The sequence below is a fragment of the Danaus plexippus genome, assembly GCF_018135715.1.
Source record: "Danaus plexippus chromosome 9 unlocalized genomic scaffold, MEX_DaPlex mxdp_24, whole genome shotgun sequence".
Classification (NCBI taxonomy): Eukaryota; Metazoa; Arthropoda; class Insecta; order Lepidoptera; family Nymphalidae; genus Danaus; species Danaus plexippus.
In genome coordinates this window covers 3668882-3676125 of record NW_026869847.1, presented here as the reverse complement: position 1 = coordinate 3676125, position 7244 = coordinate 3668882, and positions in this window count along the sequence as shown.

The following is a 7244-nucleotide window of genomic DNA, read 5'->3' as shown; positions in this document are numbered from 1 at the left end:
AACGAGCAGACGGCCTACTTGGTGGGCAGTAGTTACCGTCTCCCATGGACATCCGTAACATCTTTGTTGCAGATGCGTTGCCAACCTTGGTTGTTTGGGAAGAGGGAGGGGTGGGAATAAAGAAATGACATGAAAGGGTGGAAATAGGGAAAGGGCAACCGGCTCTCTCACTTATCGGGCGAAACGCAGCCATTTAAGACTACTTCACTCCGATCTTCTGTAAGAGGGTGGTACTTCCCCGATCGAGCCAGCTCATGTTCGATCTGTAGTTACTTGACCACAGCTAGACTCTATCACCTATAAAAGCTAGCATGACATTAACTAAAAATCCTTGAAGTTAATAGGAAGTGTGTTGAATTAGAATAATCTGCAATCTTACTTTCATAGTAAGTGTTGTATATATATATATATATTACTTTACTGAAGACTCTCATTATATGACCAGAAAAAAGCTGTGCAAAGTTTATTGGCAAATGAGTTTCTTTGTTCGTCATGTGTATGAATATTATGAATGTCGGATTACCTTTTTTTTTGATGTCGCAGGGAAACTTTTTTTACGAGCCGTCTCACCGGCCTTGGTGGGGCCGGAGAGGATGTGTGAGACTCGACCTGGAACAGGTCCCTACTAACTAAAACCACTGCGAAAACCATCGGCCGCTACGTTGGTGCACCCCGGATCTGTCAGCGACAGGGCACACCAGCGACTGGCCGGTCCTGGCAAAGACCGGAATGTCGGATTACCTGCGTTGGGGATTATTGACCCAGCGTTAACTAAAATATATTTCATTACTATGCCGTAACAATTAAATGGCTTATACCTTGATATTGTATTTACATACACGTCACTCAAAATGATGTTATTGTTGATTTAATTGACTTTTACATTATTTTGTGTGTATCTTTATTGTTGATAGTTCCATATAATAGATATTGAAATATGATTTAATCCCATGTCCACGAAGTTAGATTCATATAGAAAATTAAATTTGAATATAACGTACCATAAAATGAGAAACATATTTAGCACATTCACATATTTTTTGCAGCTGCATTTCATAAACTAATGTTTAAAAATAAGCATAACTGTGCCCATAAATTGATAATGTCAACCATGGAAACAATTATAAAATTAATCTATACTTAACAGATATATTTCTTAATCAATACCTAATTTTTTTTTAACTATACCCATCATACATTGCTAAATAATAGTAACAAATTAATATTCTCAAATGTATTCGCTTTATTTCATTAAATATTTTCTATATATTAAATATAAGCCATATTACGTAGACAGATATATTTTATTTAAACCGTTGTTTATTAAAACTTTAACTTTTCTCCGTACGTTTAATGAAGTCGCTATATTATTTTAAATGAGAGCCAAGTGCCTAAGAAATAAAACTTAGAACATACCGCACCGAAGAGGTTAGCCGTGATACGAACACTGCAGACCTAAATCTATAATTATGTGGGTATATAACAATAGATCCAATTACAGTTTAACAAATTTATTTAAAAGGAGTCCTTCTTTAAAAATTTTACTCGTAATTGCAATGTAAAAAAAAAGATTTTTTTTTTTAATAAATTGTATAACAATTCCATTCTTGATTTTGAGTTATGAGTTACTGTGAACAACATAATGTGAATTGGAAGTCTGTGCTCGGAATGTCCCTCAGCGACACTCATAATGTAAGCATCGTCCCAACAAGGAGGCAATCTTTCTACTTCCAATTTGTTTTTATTTTCGTTGTCATACTGAATGATTTATTCAGTATGTATTGTGGACCACATTTGCATAAACATCAAATATATAAAAAATTTACGTTAAATCTTATGTTTATTTATTTCTTGCTTTTAGATAGAAAATTTAATTTATGAAATGTAGGAGACAATAATAGTTATTATTGTAAAAAAATTGAGATTAAAACAAATTAACTGATTATTTAATTATGAAATATTAATAATTAGTTTTTAATATACATGATGCTATGGCGACATTGTGTTTTTAATTGTAAACTATTATAAAATAATAAGCGAAAAAACTTTATTAAGTCTATTTTCTTCAGCTCGGTAGACTTTATAATACATCTGCTATAGGGTATTTAACTTGCAATTTTGAGAATATGGTTATTTTTTTTATTTTTTCTTGCATAGTATTTGTTTGTAGGTTCGGTTTCTCTCAATCATATTTTGTAAACGGAATTGATTTAGGTCAGTGTTTTTAAAACAATAAAATTATTAAATATCAAAAAATATAAATAGTTCTATAACACCGAAGAGGGATAATACAAAAAGTTCTATACATAAACCCTATATAATTTAATTGTTTGCAGAAATAAAAATATTACCCTGATGAAAAATGTATCAAATTAAAGAGGAGACTGAATTTAAAAACTTTAAAAATAATATTACTTCAGTTCTACTTTGATTTAGTTATTTGTATGGTTTGAAATGAATGAACAAATGATTACGTTGAATGAATAGGCAACCTAGCTCGCTTTTATTTAATAAACTTATTGGAAATAAAGAACAAATGATAAAACTCAATTTCAAAAGACTTTTAACCTAGTTTGTATACTATGTTACTATATTTGAGAAAACAAAGCGTTATGGCAGAGTTAATTGGAAACTTTTTATAATTTTCCCTCTTTTAAGGAGACAACGGAGGTGGTGGGATTTTCGGGCCAGAAGGGCACTGAGTTTCTCACTGTAACATTAACGGATCTTGGGAGAGACCTGAGTGTACCGCCACTGGATACAGCAGCTGTATCAGTACTATTGGTCACACTCTTCCCTGTTCCCACCTTAACAAAGCACTCCCCAAAACTGCACTTGGATTGAAAACTTCGGGCCAGCTAATGTCAGCCAACCAACCAACAGAGTTTTTGTGTAGAGAATAGGGTAATTATATGATTTCAATGGTTTCTGCATAGTTCCAGATACATTTGCGGGTCTGGCCTGGCAGATGCAGGAAACCAGCCTTGGTTCGACTCCAGCAAAGACTCGACAAGCCTCGTCCAACCCAAAACTTGGAGCTGTCAACCAGTTTCGTCCTAAACAGCGCGAAGGCCAAGTTCAAACACACAAGGTTCTATCGAACGAAAAACAGTATTGACGGAACTTCAAGTTAACCTTCAGCCAAAGGGTAGTACTTCTCCAACCGAACTAGACCGCAACATCTCCGAAGTATAAGAGCCTACGTCAATAAAAACCATCGGGGCCCTTAGAATTTACTATTCATTAAGCGAATGCTAAGTATTATTATTTTTTCTAGATACACACTTTTATGCTATGGTGTGAATAATCACATTTTAATAAATAATAGAAAAGTAAAAGAAAATAATATTTTTATTTCTAAAATAAAGATAATAATAGATAAATGAAACATTCCATCAGTGCTATTTTTTTTAATATTGGTTTCTAGGTATTCTTGTAAGGATTTGCATAATATGTTAGACTATTGTTATTCTAAAATTTTTTGAAACGTATATATGAGTTCTAGTGATGAAGTAATAAATACTATAGGGCACTTAAATAAAATAACATGTACGGATATTTTAGCACGTTCGTTAATACAGTGAAGTAATTTGAATACGACGTCGTTATATGTTCCACGGCACATTTATAGTAGTCACAATATCTTTACGATTAAGAAAGATGTAAATAGCAAGAGTAATTTTATATTTGATTATTGAACAATAAGTATTTAGCAGACCTCAAACCTCCTTAGCAAAGATAATTAGAGTTTTTACCTTTTTTTAACGAATATTTAGATTTGATTTGGGATGGATTATACTCGAAGAAAGTTTTTAATCAACAATATTATTCAAAAGTAAAAAAAAAACCAGATTAACATTAATTTTTTTTTGTCTTAGTTATTCAAGTGGATAAATATTTTTTTGTCATAATAGAGAACTATTTTTTCTCTATATCATTATCAGGTACAATTTTTCTTACTCACAATCTTGGCAGTTATCTTGTGGGTAGAACTAATTACTATCGATGTCAAATCCAATATATTAACTTGTGAGTGATGTTAAATATTTCTCTTAGGGGCTTATTTATGAAGAAATATCGAATTTGAAAAGTAAAAAAATTTCATTAGAAAATTATTTTTTTTTTTGTAGAAAATGAATTCAATGCCGCAAACTTTTTAATAATTTGCAATAATTTAAAAGTGAATTTTTAAATAGGTTTTGCTAACAAATTCTTACAATGACTGTCAACAATTGTACAGCAGACATTCTACCACTGTGACTCCTAGGAACAACCAATGTAGAAAAAAACCACTACTAGTAGGCTTTCAGTTTTCTAGTGTATATTCAGCTCAAGAGTTGTGGGTATCTATACAAAACTAATCGCCTAATGTACTGCTAAAATTATTTACATAGATTTAATATAATTTGAAAACATTTACAATGATTTCACTTATCACAATAATTACTATTAGATATTTGTAAGAATACACCAAAAGGAAAATTTTTGATACGAAGAGTCTCTTGGCTATTCATATTTTTTATGTTATGGAAATACAAAAATCGATATTAGCTTAGTATATAATAAATACGCAAACAGACAGACAGACAGACAGACATATTATAGAAAATAAAAAGATTAGTTCATCGCTGCATAGTTCTAAGGATATAATGTAATAATAATCAATTCAATTGATACATCTCCAACCTGGTGATTTGATTCCCAGAGCATATAAACGCATTTGTACTCGTAATAACAGTATAAAAATACCATATAAATTGTATGAAAAAGTACTAGTACTCAAAATATGTAATGCAAATAAATATAAATAATATCAAGGCAGATTTTGGAGATTCTATGAATATAATCGTAAAATTTTACAACCTCCTGCTGCCACATAAAGTAGTGTAAGATGTAAAAAGAAAAATTAATATTTATATTTAGAAAGCCTCCATACAATAATGTTTGTTCACGGTTACGATACAGCGCTGTCGTCTCAAATATGCGAATATTTATTACGTATATCCAGATAAGTCTGAAATGGAAATGATGTATAGAGTTATTTAGGCTTCATTTTTGTTATGAATCCCTATTCTTTGTAGGTAAAGTGTGATTATATTTATGCTCATGTATTTTATGACATATTACGTCTATTTAAGAGAATTATAAATGACATGTACCTAAGCAACGTCACATATCAATCGTTCTCCCGAGAGCAATTCTTTGCAATGAAATGCTAAACCCCATTGTCTCATTGAAATTGCACTTCTGTAAAAGCATGACATTTTATAAGAAATAAGTTTTCATACTATATTTAACTGATGACTTTTCGGAGTCAATGATTTAAGAAAAAAAAAAAATATTTAAAGTTACATAGAGTCAGTAGCAACAGTGTTTCTAATTATTATTGAACTTAAGGCTATATTGCACTGCTGTATAAAATTAGTTTTTTATAGCAGGTTATTCTTTTAATTAAACTAAAGCGATATAATAAAAGGATAAATTCATTAAATGATCGCCATTTGCCGGTTCATGTCACCTTGTCATTGTCATAAATTATTGACAGGTAATCATTTCTATGACATCAACATACTATCCACTTTTACCAACCTCATGAAATTCAATGTCTCAATGATGCTTTTATAATAAATGCGTTTTAATCTTTTATATAATTCAACTAATCTTTTATATACCTTTTCGTGAGAGAGCAATTAATATACCTTTGAAATTGCCATTTGCTTTTCGTTATATGTCTGTCAGCGTATATTATATTATTGTTTAGAGGAATCAACATAAAGTGTTTTTTTTTCATTTTTAAAACTGATTTCAAAGGAGAATTCTTTTATTCTTTTATCATATGTGAACATTTCAGAACATTTTATACACAAAAAATTAAAATTATGTCAATTAAATTGTAGAATTGTAGGTGTTTACTTTTATCAAGTATATTGCTGGGGGGAGCCACTAGTTCTATCCATCTGTAAATTGATAGCCATAATCCATTTATCATGAGTAAATGACGTAATGGTGTACTCGTAGTTAGTAGCGACTGACATGTGATGTCAATTTAACTATGTCTAGAACACGGTTAACCAGACTTAAGTCTGTCTATATCGATTTTCTTATTATAAATTTCTAGACGTCACCTTCTTGACTTTGCTTCCTAACCTTATAAAACTTTCAACTTTAATCGCGACAAGAAATTTTATGTTTGAGAATTTTCAAGATGCAAATTCAGGCTTCTTGCTGTATATAAAGGTATCCAAAAAAATATAAGCGGGCACCTTTAAAAGTTTTTGTACATATATAGATTGAATTTGCTTGGAAAACATAAATAATTTGCCGGACAGTGCCAGAAAATATGCATACATGTAGAGATGTATGTTATAAAATATAGTGACAATATTATCTTGTTTGCTTTGTTAAAAGCTTGTTCGTTTTGTAAACATTGTTTATGCGATTAACTCTTTATACGCCTTGTCTGTTAACTAAGCCGAGTTATGACTTTGTGATTTATTTCATGTATTTCGATGCTCGGTCCTCTCATATTTTTTGGAATTGGTATAAAAGGTGAATATCAAATAAACATGTAAATGTTTTTAAGAATTGTACGACAAATGCTTACGTCATTTATATTCCAACCTTGGTCCAAAAATGCTGGAACTTCCAGAAGTTATGGTAATATTAGTGGCACTTATTATATTCGCATTAAAAGTCCAACAAAGCATAATATTTTCAACTAATTATAGTCACGATATTTTCACGAATCCACAATTTATGCGCACGCCAAAATGCCTCGTACACTAACTTTATGCTCTAAAACGAATTATTCTATTTATGCTATTGAAATTTCTTAAAATGAATATATTAACCGAAATATGCACGTTATAAGTGTAGCTATAGAAATTATAAAATAAAATAAAAAATATATTTTTTGATATTAATGAGGTTAAGAATATTTTTTTGGCATATCATTTTAATGTAACTTTTGTTATACATGATATATATGTATATGTACCTATATATATGTATATATAAAACAAGAAAAATACGTAAAAAAGGCGTGGCACATAAAATTTACTCTTGTTTCGAAAGAGACAATATTTTGGATCATTTACACCCCGTACACGTAATAAACGTACGTATTACGAGTATACATTAGCCACCGAGGTCACTTGCCAGATGGCCACGGCTGTAAAACTCGCACTTACCAACTGGACTTAAATGGAATTGACTTGCTCTCATCAGTTACACTGTAATTTCTG